The sequence below is a fragment of the Gouania willdenowi genome, chromosome 21 (assembly GCF_900634775.1).
Source record: "Gouania willdenowi chromosome 21, fGouWil2.1, whole genome shotgun sequence".
Taxonomy (NCBI): domain Eukaryota; kingdom Metazoa; phylum Chordata; class Actinopteri; order Blenniiformes; family Gobiesocidae; genus Gouania; species Gouania willdenowi.
This window is the reverse complement of record NC_041064.1, coordinates 9953572-9970451: the sequence shown is the minus strand read 5'-3', so window position 1 is coordinate 9970451 and position 16880 is coordinate 9953572. Positions and strand designations below refer to the sequence as shown.

Genomic DNA, 16880 nt, shown 5'->3' with positions numbered 1-16880 from the left:
AGCCTTTCAATAGCAGAACAATAACAATAGCCTCCTATTGACAGATTAGGCCATTGCTCATTGATCTGGTTGTAATGATATCTGCTGTTGCATAATCTCATGCTTATGAGAAATTCTGCCGGCACGTGATTTGGACTATGGTTTAGTGCGGAGGCTGATGCATGTGCAGGGATTATGCAGTAGCGTGACCTTTAATAATTACAGTATTTCAACTCAACCGTTGAGGGAAAGTTGTTGAATGTAATCAGTGAAATATGTATTTTCAGTTGAATGTCAAATGGGGAATGAAACTTTAGTGTGGATTTTTCCCTCTTATGGTGTTATTTTGATGTTTTATTTACATTTAGTTGCAAAATAGTTTTATAAAGCAGGGTTACACTGTGCTTCACGATGGAAAAGAGGATTCAAAAGCAATACAATTAAAAAGACAGAGCCCACTACAAAATATTGCAGATGTACCAGGGCTAGGCGATACATGACCAAAATTTATATCTTGATGTTTTTTCCCAAAATGGCAAAATTTTTTAATTGAAATAAAGTCTTACTATGCAGAAAGACAATTCTGGGTCAAATTTGCTCATGCAAAATGCCACACAGGCTCATTTACTAACAAACAGCTGCACTATGTACATCTTTGGGCCTTTTCTCCTATAAGGGACAGCATGTGTGAGTGAGTTCTGTAGTGCGGCTTGTTGAGGGGAAGGTCTGGGTTAGGACGCACTCAGCAAATCCATCTAACTCTGTTTTTCATGTTGGTCTGAGAAGTAGCAAAAGCAAAATGAGTATTTGATACAAAATAAGCTTAAAAATGTATATGTATTGATACAGGCAATATTGTAATTTCCAATATTGCCAATGCAGAAAACTCAATATATCTTGAATGTTTATATTGCCCAGATGCTTTTAAAAGTTGGGTCACCAGCGATCATTTAGGAGTCAGATGCATTCAGATGACTTGTTCACAGCCCAAAGCTCGATACAAAAAAAAAAAAAAAAAAAAACAATAATCTGTCAGAATGTTCATTCTGGCTCCAGGTACATCTATAGCAGCTTATGCTGCGAGGGCATTTACAGCTTCACAGTAGCCTTCTGTGTAAATCAATGTGTGTATGATGGAGCCACATTGTTCATAGCTTTCTATGTCATAACAGAGTCACTCTGACTGAGAATGCTTATAAGTTCTATAGGGAAATCTATAACTGCAGTTTAGAAATCACTGAGTTGTGGGGAAAAAAAAAAGTTTGTTTGCTCAGCATTACGGAGCACTGCATTGTTTCATTACACAAAGGACAGTACATTACACTATGGATCAGTGTTTGCAGCTGCTGATAAGACAATATTGAGCTTAAAAAATATCCAAGGGGTAAATAGCATAGTTGCACAAGGGAGTTGAAATGTTGAAGCAAATTTGGTCTACAGCTGATATTATTACTGAGATTTTCAATATGAAACGGGTGTGAAAAATAAAAAACTCAGTTTAATTTGATTAGTTAAAATGATGGTGAATAAGCTTGATACTTTACCTCACTAAGTTTCAGAGGTAAACATCATCAGTGTAGCACACTAGTAAAGGATGTAAGCAAGCTAGTGCATGGGTGTCAATTTTATTTTAGTTTATGGGCCAAAGATGGGATATATACAAACATTTTGAGGTCTTAAGAGCCACAGATTTTGGGTGGGGAATATATATTAGGGCCCCGGGGTCTTGAGTTTGCCACGTGAGCTCGTGAGTAGAATTATTGGAACCTTTCTATAGTTTTGTGTTTCTACTTGTAATGTTTGTCTTGCAATAATAAAAAATAAAATAATTCTAGGCTTTTACTTTTAAGAATCCCAGATGATGTTATTATTATTATTATTATTATTATTATTATTATTATTATTATTATTATTATTATTATTATTATTTAAATCGCTTTATATCGTCTTTTCTGTGGACCTGCCAAAATTAAAAAAAAAAAAGAATGAAAGAATAAATGTAAGAATAAACCAAAACAAAAATAAAAATATTTATTTAAATGTTTGAAATTTTTCTTATTTAATTATGTATTTATATTTGTATTAATATTTTAACTTTTGTATTTTTTCCCCAGTTATATATATATATATTTGTATTTAATTTTCAAATGTTCTTCTTTTTTTCGTGTTCATTTATTTATTCATTAAGTTTTAATTTTGGTAGGTTTGGTCCTCCATACTTTTCTGCCCACGTCTTTATCCCTAAAGCGACATTTGCCACGAATCACCAAATCCATTGGTTCTCACATCCTGACATGTAAAGCTTTGATCCCCCCCCTCCTTAGCAGCGGAATGGTTCAGCCCTGTTTCAGAGAGAGAGAGAGAGAGAGAGAGAGAGAGAGAGAGAGAGAGAGAGAGAGAGAGAGAGAGAGAGAGAGAGAGAGAGAGAGAGAGAGCACAAAGGAAGCCACATACTGGCGCTTTAAAGCTACATAATTGGACTGCATGATGTAAACATGGAATAAAAGAAGAAAGAAAAACCGCAAGGCTGCGTTTGTGCTTCCCCATCACCGAGGTCCATTATCGGCGCTAAATATGAGATGAGGTGCTGGCGGACAGCTGCGCATCATTAAGGAGGAGAAGAAGAAGAATTCATACGGAGAGTGGAAGCGAGGAAAGAGTAGTTGGGCTTTGTTTTGTCTTCGCCTGCTTTGTGTTCTATTGTTTAATTATACGGAGTTGCTTTTGGGCTTTGGTCTCAAACTGAGGCTCTGAAAGGAGATTTTGATCCAATCCTGACCTGCGAACGTTTACTTGGGCTTTTTATTTATTATCTGCTTTTGGACACGAGGAAGACAAAGGACGAGCAATGCGATATGTTACATTAATAAGGTGAGCTTCTTCTTCTTCTTTTTTTTTTTTCAACACTAATATCACTAATTAAATGCTTCACTGTGTCCAAATCTAAAAACCTTTGATGTATTTGGAGTTGTCCAGTGAGTCCTTTGATCTCACACTACTGTCTCACCTTTGTTTCTATTGTTTTTGTGCTATTGTGTTTATTGGAACCGTTGCTTTAGGGGATGTTTGTTTGAAATTGAAGCACAGCAGCAGACAGGAAACACTTAAAAAAAATAAATAAATAATAAGTCCAAAGGTGACATATCAGTGACAGGCTAAATGAATCCTTCATGATGTGTGGAATTAATAATGTAGAAGCATTATAACTGAATGTGATATCCCCCCCAAGCAAAATTGGATTGGACAGCTTGTAAACACCAGGGGCCAAAAAATACATCACATGGGTTCACATCTATCTATCTATCTATCTATCTATCTATCTATCTATCTATCTATCTCCTTTGTTAAAAATCCCAATGTTTTTGCTTTTTTACCACATGGTGATGCTCAGAACATAAAAACTCCCCCCAAAAACAGACACATTTCTATAAATTTACTGTATAAAGCAGCATTGTGTTATTGATTTACACCAGATTTGACTATACATTGTTAATATTCAAGGTAAAACAATCAAAATGTCGGTGCATAGGCAGCCTTCCATATGGATTTGAAAAAAGACACACATTGCAGAACAAAGAGGGAATGCACATATTTACATATTCCGTTGGTTACCAGAGGGAGGTTAAGCAGTTTGAAAAAAAAAAGCAAATAAAAATGATTCCAATTACACAAAAATGTGGTTACAATGTCAGTTTTAGGTGTTCTTTTTCTTTATTATTGATCAATATTTAAAATAGAATGTCACAAAGGCAATGCTGTATCTAGTCAGAAAGGGTTTGTAAACTTTCACTATAGTTAAAAACATGAAAAAATAAGGTACTAACATGTAAAATGAGTTCTTAAGCCGCAGTCAGTGTAAACGGGTGTTACTCTGCACTGAGGTCAGCCCACAAGTTCTTATTTTTTTTTTTTTTAAACTGTCGATTATTGGATCTGCTTCAGCTCATAATTCATTTCCTGATTGAGTTTCACGTGGCCACGGATAATCTTGTGGTAGTTTATTGAATCAACTCTGGAGCTGGACTTTAGCCTATAGCATCCAGTGTTTAAAGATGTTTTCTCGGACTCATCCCTGTAGGGGCTGAGCCCTGGCAACGACGCCCCTTCATCAGAGTACTTGTAAATCGGCAATGTAATCCTAATAGCAAAAAAGAAAAAGAAAAGGTCTTTCACATGGCAAATGATGATCAAATGATTCACTTACCATATCTCCAGGCGTAGTCATTTTTGAACACATTTATTAATGTGCAATCTGCTCTTCATTGATGTCGCGGTAATGACAAGGGCTCGATCACATTGAATAATTGGCTCAATCATCATTACAGATAAGATAATCAGGCAAATGTGAAGAGTCAGCATGATGCTAATGGCATTGAAACGTCACGTGTCATGTGTCGCCGGGATTCGGACGCACACTTTTGGAAACTGAAAATAACTATTTGAACAGGTCCTTTTATAATGCTGTTAATAGTTATGTAATTGCAAAGATGAGCCAAACACATTTATGAGTTAAGACTTGGCCCAAAGGGAGAAGATCTGTCACTGAAAAGTCTGGAAGTGAATTATGTTTTCATTGGAGGATTGTGCAATATTTTAGTTTTCAACATTTTGGGAATATATAGTTTAAGAGGGAATAATAGTTTTAAACAACAGGACATCCATTCAACTCTGAAAGGTATGAGAATTTCTACCTGTGGTGGACTGGATTAATCTACATGAAGACACAAAAATGTGACAAGCTCTCCAAAAGAGAATAAAATCCATGTAGCTCTGTCTCCCAGCCAGCTTGGTGAAATACTGCAACCAGTTCTCCAGGATTATTGCAGCTGGGCTGGTTCACAGCTGGTGGAGCCGAACACACACGGTACCCTGCAGGTAAAGCAGAACAAGAGTGAGAGAGAGTCACAACTGACAAGGGCCTTTTATAGGCCGCGGGGTTGAGATAAAAGATATGTGCCTTCAGCACAAAACAGTTAGGAAGATGTAAACAAACAGACTTTTCATTTATACTCGCGCTAAATCTCACGCTATGACCCGTAGCGCAGTTTGATCGGACTGTTTTGAATTCCGAAGCATTGATAAATACAAGTATTTACGAGATTTAGCCTAAATTTGGGGATTTCAGTTAGTAAAAACATCAAATAAAGGAAAGTCACTAAAGCAGATATTATATGGAATTGGGTATTCTAAACCAGTGTTTCTCAAATGGGGGTACGCGTTCGCACTACAGGTGGTACTTGAGAGAGTGAAAATTATCAAACAAAACCATTAAAAATATGGGTTTTTTAAAAAAATAATTAGAAAATTAACTGAAAATACAAGGTCAGTCTTGGTCCCACACCAGGCGAGAGATGAGCAGAAATGATAAAGAAACAGAAATAAATCTATTAGGACGCACTAAATACTGTTTCATTCTAGTTATTTACGATGGGATTCTTTCAAATGTGTTATTATCACTCATTCATTCCATCTTTATGCTCTATAGGTGTTTTTTCATAGGATTCTGTGCAAAATGTTATAGTCCGACAAAGGGGGTACTTGGATTTCGAAATAAGAGCAAATGGTACTTGGGCCAAAAAAGTTTGAGAACCACTGATCTAAACCAAAAAACACAGAATTTGGGGAAATTTGAAACAAAAAATATTGGAGGCCTTGTAATTGTTGTTTATTTTCTATATTTAGGCTTTGTTTCTCAACAGTTTTGAATAATCCTTCTGGAACTATTGGAAAAAGACCAAAAACTGTTTGTGGCACTGAAGACAGATCAAATGCTTTATCCTAAAATAGTTTTAGAGTTTGGCAAGAGCACCAGAGAAAGTGAAAACAAGCAAAGGGTTGATGGCAGCAGTGAGATAAACAATGCTGGAATTGGAGACGAAGAAAGACAGAGAATGAGCTGTAATCTGATGAAAGCCTCTTTACGCCAACGCTGTCACTTCACCTTCAGACCAGAAGGAATGACCACGGCTTACAGAAGGATCAATGCTGAGGCCACAGACACACACTATACGAGCACCCACACAAACCAGCGCTGCCTTTGGAATACAGTACGTCCACCATTACCGTGAGGTCACTGACACGCACAACCTTTTGTTTTTCATTGATGCTCTGATGTGGTCAACTGGGATCACACAATGTGGCAACAATAGATCATCTTTCAAAAGTGAGAGGCTTTCTGACAGCCAGTTAACGATCGTCCAGTCATTGAGTGTGTGACACGAGCGAGCAGGAAATCAACCGTCCGTCGATATGACCCCGTCCGTAGTACTGGACTCAGTCAGGGGCCAGGACCTGCTTTGTTGTTAATCACTGTGGATCGTTTTTACAGTGCAGCTGCTAGACTGTGCTGAAGATATTGATGTACGTATTCTAGCAGCTATAAAGTAGATACTGGTGTGGTACATGTCATCCATCCCGATCTGATATCATACTAAAAAAATTGAAATACATATGGGCAAAATTTTCATTAGGGGCACTTTTGAGAAAAATATGTCTGTGCCTGATACTTTTTAACATATTGTTTTCAGGAAAAAAAAAATACCCACTGAAATATCAAGTGTTTTTGCTTAATAAAGCAGAAAAATCTGAGCTTTCTCGTTCCGCAATTTTTTTTTTTTTTTTTGCAATGCAGGTTCGATTGACGAATTTCAGCACTTTTCGTTTTCCTTTCCACATCAACCGTAGCCATGGAAACCCAAGAACAACCTTTTAATGTCAATTTTTAGGCAGTAAAAAGGCAAGGAAGAACATTAGGTATTACAAAAGGAACCGTTGAGTTGTACCTCAGTAAGTGATGGCTGTGACCAACTTTTATGTTGTCCATTCCACTCCGTTACCACCACAAAGTAACAGTGGAAAGACCTTCATCATTCAACCCCATGTTGAACAAAAATGTGTATCGCTTAATAATGCATTAAAATCCTTGCTTTGTAGTTCCGCTAGCTTTTTTTTTTTTGTAATGCAGGTTCGAATCGTTTGATTGACAATTTTCAGCACTTTTCCTTTTTCTTTCCACTACATTATCATCAACCGTATCCATGGAAACCCGAGGACAACAGTTTGATGTCAATTTTTAAAAAGGCAATGAAACACATTAGGTATTACAACAGGAACCATTGAGTTGTACCTCATTGTGTGACGGCTGTGACCAACCTTCATCATTCAACCCACTTTTAAATTCCATGGTTTTCAACATCCCAAATGTGCCCCTAATATATATTTCTAGTAGGATAGACCAATATTGTTTTTTAGGGCTGATGCCAATACCAATTTTTATTTATTTATTTATTTATTTTTTCCATCAGCCTTAGCCGATGACCGATACTGACTACCGATATCCTTGAGCGGATACTACTTTTACTTCCTCAATTTACATCACAGAAATGACACAATGATGATAACAAATGGTACGAGTCTCAATTTTTTTAAAAAAAGGAACATTTATTGAAATTATCAAAGATGAGGTAGAACGACAACAAGTAAAAAATATTTAACAAATATTATAAACAGGTGATGTAGAACAAGAACATGCAAAACATAGTTGATATCTGTGTAAATAATGCGGATCGGCGAACTCAGCAGCCCGCATCGGCCGATGCCGATACACGTAAAAAACGCAAAAATCGGCCGATAACATCTGCCGGCCGACGTGTTGGTCCATCACTAATTTCTAGTACTTTATTAGTACTGATATTTACAAAATCATCATGGATGTATGACAGGATACCAAAGTTATTGTGATGTACCTTTCGGTCCTTGCGTTTTGTGTTGACGTTTGATTGAGTGGATGCCTGGTTCTTAAAGTTTATTCTAATTAGAAATGTAGAAGTGATAGAGAGAACAACAATGTCTGGAAAGTTGTGTATGTTAACTTAGAATGAAGTGTGTAAAGAATAAGTGAATCTTGTATAAAGACAAGGACAAAATTAGACACTAACTACTAAGTCATTTCGTCTCTTGCCTTTTGTTAATTGCTTCCGCATTTTGATTGATATTAAAATATATAAATCACAAAGTAAAATGTGAGTAAAATACTACTACTAATGTCATTTCATATGGCGTTGTTTTTACTACTTGAAAGTCACATTGATTTGTTAAAGAATGAATAGAACCAAGGTTTCTTTTGTTTTGTAAAACAAAAGAAACCAGAGGAATCATTTAGAACTGAGCACTGCTATTGAAAATTCTGACTATAATTAGTCAAGCAACAATAATACACATGCTGGGATAAGCGTATGAAAACAAGAAAAACTCTAATTGTGGTTCCTTGGCTTGGTTTCAGTAATTACATCCTCAGCACAATCAGTGCTCTGTCAGTAAATGTCACATCTAATCTTTGAATAATATAAATCTATGCATCGTATATATTATAAATGTATTATTTTTCATCCCTTGTGAAGATCAGAAAGGCTTATAATCTCACCACTGACGTGTTTTCGGGACATTTTGTCCTTTTTATCTATCTTCTGCCACTTTATTCAGACAAGGTGTCAAAAGATGATAGACTGCCTTCTGCCAGCGGCGAAATGACATTATACGCCCTGGATAGGGAGAGAAAATACAGCCACATTGTTAAACATCAGAAAGAAAGAGAAATACCTTTGCTGGGTACCACTATTCTCCTGGCTTAAGGTGTAATAATATAATAAATACAAAATTATTCATCTCCTAACTACTTCAGGATCAGAATGTGAGAAGAGAGAGAGAAGGGGAATATAATTTAAGAAGACTACTATTTCAACATGCAATATGCCAGAACAACAGTGCCTAAATGGTGAAATAAAACAAAGCAGCAACGTGAACCAGTTTAAAAAGCTTTTAAAATCATATATCATTAGAAGTATAAGAAAGAAGATCACACATATTACCTAGGACAGCAATAATATAATATGTATAAAATGGTATAATATATTAATTATTCAAAAAACATAATACAATGTATATATTGTGATAGAGAATAAAATATTGCCACACTATATTTTGTACTTAAAATTTCATTTATGAAATTTGTGTAGTAAATATTAAATAGTATATTATTAATAACATGCATGTACATATTACATGAGTTACCATGACTACCTGTCAACATTGAGTTGTTCTGCAAAGCTGCATTTAAGACAATTTTATGAAATAATTCATGAACGGTGTCATTGCAGTCCTAACAAATCTGACGTTGCACACCCTTGAACCAAGCAGCAGCCATGTTGAAAGTCTCAGGTCAGTCTGATCCTTATTCGCAGGGATATGAGACACACACACACACACACACACAGATTCCTTGCTTTATAGATAGATAGATGTACATGACATGTACATACCAGGCTGTCATTTCCCAATCTCGGAGGCTAAGCAGGTCTGGGCCTGGTTAGTAGTTGGATGGGGAGACCACTGAGTGCCACAGTGGGGGACAGTCACTCCAGTGGTATCTGTCACTGTGTCTTTGGGCAAGGCACTTCACCCACATTACCTAGTATTCACTCATAGTGTGTGAGTGAGTGTTGGTGGTAGTCGAAGGTACCGATGGCGCACTATGGCAGCCTCGCTTCCGTCAGTCTGCCCCAGGGCAGCTGTGGCTACAATAGTAGCTTACCACCACTAAGTGTGGAGTCAAAGAAAAATGCCTTAATTCTGTAAAGTGCTTTGAGTGTCTATGATGAAGCACTATATGAAATCCAATGCATTATTATGTATATATAAAACTTTGTGTAGAATATAGTATATTGAATGTGTATCGTAAAAATAGTAATATTAGTTCCTAAATTCAATTCACTTTTGTACATACTTATCTTGTACTGGTTGGAGGGATTGCTGGAGTTTTACAACAAAGTACTTGTTAACCAAATCAATCAACTGTCTTTGAAACCTGCAAAAGAAAAACTTTTCCATAGTGGTTTAAATAACACCCATGTAGATAATTGTAGATAATTGTGTCATTTCATACATCTCTGACAGCTATTATCTTTGTAGAGCATCCCTGTATCAATAAAAAGAAAAAAATAACACCCGCAGCAGCAGCACTGATTGATGGTTGTTTTTCTACACTCTGTATTTTAACAGCTATTATTATTTCAATAGGCAGCCTGTTGCTTTATATAGTTGATGCAAAGGTAGTAATTTTGTTTTACGTTGCATTTATAAATGCAGTTATGTTATAGTGTGTCTTTGGTGTGTTTCAAATTGGAGCAGCAACGCTATACTGGCACTTTAGTCCAATTTTTCTTTACGTTTTTCTTTAGATTTACAGACATGCACGCACACAGTAAGAAACCGTCATCCTGTTCTTGACCATTACATAAGCAATACTGTCTCATGCATATGAATCGTCTCCTTGGTTCTTATTAAGGAGAACACAGGAAGTAAGTCAGAGGCAGACGGTAACCAGCATGACGTCGCTCTCACTATCAGGACTGTTTAGCATTACTCCCTCCTGGGATGTGAGTGTAAGCGCTTAGGCACCAAAGAGTAAGTGATGAGCTTGTATTTGTTCAGAGAAATGAAGGAAAAGCAAAGTGCAGACAAACATCCACTAGCACTAATATATACCGGTACACACAACGCAATAAACCCAATGTGTTTACATTGATAGAAGGATAATGTTGCAAGTCTAATGTCTAGAAAATTAGGTTTTCAGAAACTTGACCCAATACATTACCTTAACTCACAAATGCATATATTGGTTTGTGCACTTGCATGAAGAGCCTGAGCCCCCCTTGTTTCAGCTAAAAGTACTAAATGTGAAGTATTAAAAATTACATAAAAATTAGACAACTCGGAGGTGCATCCTGCTGAATGTACAGTATGACCCCACGTGAAGTTATTCTGCAGCTTGGTGATTACAAGCTGGGTTTCCATTACAAAGTTTTACAAAATAAAAGCGATATTTCTATATGTCGTCAAAGTATAATTGCACTTTGAACCATTTAAGGTTGTTATGGGCAGGTGCCTCGTAACTCCCGTAAAATTTCACCCCTCGAGACTTCGCTGCAAGACGAGAGATGCTCCAAACTTCCTTATAAAACTCTGTTTTCCATTGTTGTTTCACATCTAATGTGGCAGTAATAAGTATAATGCTGAGAAATGTCCCGGTCTCCTCTTCTGTCTACACATAACGCGCGCCGTTTTCTCAGTAAGAATTGGTCATGTGACCATGTACGTCACATCCTGTGACGTGTATTTGTGGAAAAAGTGTTTCCTTAGTGCTTTTGGACACATTTCAATATTGTAATGTCTGAAAATCCTCCTCATAAAAGCGATATTTGAGTGTTTTTTTTTTTTTTTTTTTTTTTTTTTAAATTCAGGTGTTTCCATTATCAGTTTTTTTTTTTTTTTTTTTTTTTTTTTTGCGCTATTTGGATTTTCTGCATTTCCAAGGGTAATGGAAACACAGCTAGGGACTAGGGTGACCATATTTTCATTTCCATAGAAGAGCACACTTGGGCCGACCTCGACATACTCCTGTTCATGAGCAAACAAAGACTTTAAAAAAAAAATCTTAAACTGATGGCTCAACTCAATCACCTTTATTATGCAGTTTAACATCTGTCCTTGAAAAATCTCATATATAGCTTCTTCAAATCTCTCAATCATTGAAAAAATATGAGAAACATGACCTCCTAGAAATTAAAACTATAACCCAAAACTCAAGGCTTGTAGAACAGTGAACACTAAATATAGACTTCAATAAATAACCTTTTTAATTAAATCCACCGCTATTTGCTCTCTTTTAATCTCTCTCTCTCTTTCTATTTTCCTTGTGTGTGACGATTTCGTCAAAACAAAGCGGCATCTTTAATGATTCTATCATTAAAATTATCGTAATGAACCATAATGGCTTTAAAGAGCCACTCTTTAGCTTTCAGAAACTGGTGGAATTCATCAGATAGAACATATATTAGCGGAGTTACAGTCTTTTAAAGTAACGTGTTCGCCGCCCAAGATGCGGAACTCGGACAATGAAATTAATTTGTAAAATATCCCCAGACAGGATGTGAAAAGTGGACATGTCCGGGTAAATCTTGACGTATGGTCATCCTATTACTGACACTACCTCAAATCAGTTCAATTCAACTTTATTAATACAGCGTCAAATCCAACAACGTAATCTCGTGTCACTCGTCGTCACAGAGATCAGGGCCTGTCAGCTCTAACACCAGGACACTAAGAAAGAAAAGGAGGAAGAGGAAAGCACAGACAAAGATAGAAAACATGTTCAAGCATTAATATTTAAAGAATGTGAAGTAAAGATGAAGAGCTGCTGCTTTCTAAGCTAGAGGTTGACCTAGAGTTAACATGTTACATGGAATAATTAAAACACGTATGTTGGATTTTTTTTAGATGGTTCATCAGTTGTGTGGTGTGAAGCTGTGCTCGTTTACTCATTCAAATATAAAAGTATAATTGCACGTTTTTCTGTTTTCCTACTAACTATGTCTCTGTCAGAGGGTGGAAGTCTTTTATCCAAGTTAACACACCATCTTATAAGTGTCCATCAGTGTTTCTCCAGAGTTTTCAGAATAATTGTAGGACTGATGTGTCCCTATATTGGTTTACCCTGTGATGGAATGGTTACTAACCATTATTGACCTTTCTTTAGCGTTGCTCCTCCCACTTGCTGGTGATTTTCTGTAGTATCCTGTTAACCTCGTCACCACGGTAGCCTGCTTGATCTGTTGCTAATACGTTTAGTGGTATTAGGAAGGTTTAAAAAAACCAAACATTTCATCCAATAAAACCAAACATTCTTATTTATCACTAGTTTGAAATACTGGACACAGCGTTACTTGTTTATGCAGCACAATTACAGTTGGTTGTCTCAGAATTGAAGGACAGCCCTATTAAAGAAACATTACTTTCAGGATTTAGTAGATTGTGTTGTATATTCTGTTTATACGATTGTATGTATTATTTTTTTCTTGGGTAAAGAAAGCGACCTTAAGTTAAAGCTTGACTGAGACTATACAAGTCATTAAGAAGAAATAATTTGTTGTGTTTCAGCGTTTGGTGCATTATTTTAATTTACCTTATCTACAACAACATGGAAGGTTTGTAAGGCTGAACGATTAATTGCATTTGCGGTATTATCGCCATGTCATAAAATGCAATTTTCTCATTGCAAAGGCTGCATTTTTTTATTTTATTTTTTTTTTTGTAAAAAATTATTTTAAGTTTGTTGTGAGTTTGATTTACCTAAAAAATGTTCAAATGGTTAAAGCAGATATTAGTTTTCCTTACTTTTAGTATGTGTGATGTTACTGACTGGATATATGTCAGTATATATATATATATATATATATATATCTGTTTATTTTATTTATTTATAGACTGTCCTGTTAACTTCAGAGAGTGTTTAAGAAGTGCAGTCCACATTTTTACATGTTTCATGAAATGTGAAGATTTTGTTTGCTTTATTGTTGTAATCTGTGCTTTAGAATTCATTTTATATTTATTTAAAGTTTGAATAAATCTGAAATTGTTTATTATGAAACAGATTGATTAATTGCTTGTGTTCATTCAAAAATGCATGACAAGAGGCACTTGAAAAGATAATCGCGTATTAAATCGCAACCGTGATGTTGAGGGAAAAAAAATTGCAATTAGATTATTTTCCAAAATCGTTCAGCCCTACTTTTTAACATAAAAAAGTTCTTCAGATATCAAAAGACATATTCATCCCATCCTGTAGTTGGTGTGTTATTCTCTTTTTTATGCCCGATTATTTTAGGGTTGGTTCAATTCCAATTATTGAAGTTTTGATTCCATTACACACAATTTTTTAATTACTAACATTTATTGATTCAATTTTCAATTATTGCTGATTATTGATCTTCCATTTGAGTAACACCTCACAGGACCTCGAATATCGCATAAAGTAATTAAAATATCACACCTCCACCCCTCAAAAAAAAAAAAAAAGTTTAATAAACGTAGTCTTTCACTTAGTAAAAAAATCTCCACACTTTTTTTTATTTCATGCCCAAATTCTATTTATTTATTATTTTCATCCTACATATAACAAAGATACAGATACTTTGGGACATTCTGTGGTCACAGAACAGCAGTGTGATATCTTGCACATTCTTGGCAACTTAACAGAAAATTTAACCAATGTCAGAATCACTATCAGTTTTATTGCCAAGTGGAGTTTTTAGACAATACAATTTTTCTAAAATCTGACAAGCATGTACCGATCATTCAGAAACTGTAAATCTGTAATACTGAATACTCCTGTGTGAGAATACAGAGGTGAGGTCAGATAAACGCTTTGAGATCTAGTTGAAACAAATATTAGAAACTCTATTGTTTACATTTGATCTGTGAACCCAGACTGTCTGTGTGATAGAGGGAGGGATGCCCAACATCTCCAACTGGAAACACATCAAACCACTGGCGGGTTATTAAGGTGCCAGCGCTTTTGATATGTGACTTAACTTCATAGTCCCTGTTATTGCCATGCTGACGGGGGTACGCGTGCTCGGATATGACGGAACAAATCAAGTGAAGTGTGATTTGTGTCAGGGGTGTTGCCGTGTGTGCCTCAGGGCTCTCAGTGTGTTAGCGGAGAGGAAAAGGCCAGTCTGTGAAGGTTGAGTTTGATGGATGATATGTGGAGCTTTCCTGTTCAGTTCAGTTTATATAAAATGTTTTGGGATTTTTTTTTTTTTTTTTGTGCAAGATTGAGTATTTTAAATGTGTTTAAGAAGTTCACATTTACTCTGACTTTTGGTACCTTTTGAATAATCTGATATTAATCCTCTCCTTTGATATGAAAAACTATCAGCATTCTTAGCAGAGCGTTATTTTTTGGTTGCATTCAGAAACATGTTGTTGATGACATATCTTTTCAATGTACTGTAATAAATGAAGGTATGGGGCACGTTACAGATATAGGGCCCTATAAAATCTGCGTTAATGGAATCGCGGACAGAATCGAGTGATTCACCGTGGGGCAAAGAACGTTTTCTTTTTATGGGGAAATGTTTCAGGGGACCGCTTATGAGGTGCACCACTCACCCTCCTCTTGTCTGGGCTGCATTAAACTCATCTTAAACCACCACAAACACCCTCTAAAATAATGCAAATCATCACTGACTCCTAAATACAGAGCCATCAGTGCCCGTTTAACTTTGCTGTGCCTGTAAAAGCTCTGTCCGTTTTTCGTGTAGCGCAGTGGAGTTAAAAATTAATATTTACTTTAAAAAATGATATATATTTCTAAAAAAATGTAATCTAAAAAATTAAAGTGGAAAAAACGGAATTTGGGAAAAAATAAAACGGAATTTGGAAAAAAATAAAACAGATTTTATAGGGCCCTACAGATAGAGGTAACTGTGTTGGTGTTCCCATCCATTATTATATCTAGGGAATTAAGTAACTAACTGTAGAGTTTCTATGGGAGTAAAAATACAAAGAGTAGACCTGACGTGACGACAACACGGTATGTGAACGCTGATTGGCTGAAATTTCCAAAATGGCGAAGCCCACATATGAGGGCATACAGTATTTGTAGTTGAAGGCTAAAAACTGATATAAATGACTCCAAAGACATTTCTTACCTAAATAACTAACAAAGTGTTGTCATTCAGCCTTAGAGCGATCGATTCATAGATTGATTTATGTGATTGGTTGCATTTATATTGAATCTCATCGGTTTACAGAATTTATCTTTTAAGTATTTGTAGGTTTTTTTTCTTCTTTTCCCCCCACTTTTTTTTTAATTTTTTTTTCCCTCTTTTTTTCTTCCTTTTTTCTTTTCTTTTTTTTTTTTTTTTTTTAATTCTATTTTGATTTTTTTCTTGTTTGTAGGTACTTTCCGGCATAAAAGTATCTATTGTTTCAGCTAAAAACTGTAAATATTTCTCAAACTGCTGATTTAGTCAACACATCAACTTCACAGATATGAATTAGGCCTCACAGTGGCTATACAACGTTGTGCTACTTACTGCATGTGCATGAGACAAACATGTTGACGTGTGTTATTCGATATTATCGTTGTATTACACAAATGTATTTCAAGATTTAACTACTCCCCTATCAAAGGTGTTTAAAATCTTATTTAATTTACCTAAACTAGTGCAGTGCCCGTCGGAAGCATGTATCCATGTGGGTGCTTATGTAGAGTTAGCAATTATGGCCTAATGAGTATGTGTTTGAAGGTCAGATGTACAAAGATGTGTACATACTTTGTAGTGTTATAAAGGGGTTTATTTGCAGGTGCAAAGTAAAATAGCGTGTGCAATTTCCCTGCTTTAATTCTATGGGACATGCACATGATAAATGTGTTTGTTTTTTTGTTTTTTTTTTACTCATTTTCATATTTGTTTGGTGTATTTTTCTATAATGTATGTTTTTTTGGAGTCACCAAATAATTCCATAATAATGCATGCACACACTCAACCTATGTGCAAGCAGTCAAAAAAGTTTCAGGTTGAACAGACAACACGTCGGGGAGAAATTTGCTCCACAAACACACACACACATGCAGAACTTCCTTGCTTTATTAGAGATATTCAATATTATTCCATTAATATAAATGCTTAAGGCATACAACATTTGTAAGTTGGCATATCACCAATATATTATACATAATTTTCCGTTGTATAATATCCTGACCACTCGAAAAACTCCTTCTTCCACCTTTGCAGAAAACATAGCAACAGTGTTAATAAATTTACAATGATTTCCTAGTGGTGCCCTGCACAGAAGTTAAGGGGTAAGTAAAGTATCGAAAACTTTATTATTATGGGACCACTGGTGTCCCTACAGCTTTCTATGTTGGTGTAATTCGTTTGTTTTACACCATTAGACCAGCTTTTACTCAAAATAATCGGATCCTGCCTTGGGCAAAATAAAGAAAAAGCTCTTTCAACGTGAACGGGTCGTTTTAGGTCATCGTCCTCGTGTTT

The 16880-nt window shown here is 35.7% G+C and overlaps 1 protein-coding gene across 1 annotated transcript in view; it reads left to right on the top strand.

The window, feature by feature from the left end:
- The first annotated feature begins 2413 nt into the window (after positions 1–2413).
- The window catches only part of tmem198aa (transmembrane protein 198aa), a 38952-nt gene continuing 24485 nt past the window's right edge, over positions 2414–16880 (top strand). Inside the window, exon 1 of the mRNA XM_028435276.1 lies at positions 2414–2850. The gene's annotated coding sequence lies outside the window, so the exon portion shown is untranslated. The remainder of the gene's footprint in view (positions 2851–16880) is intronic.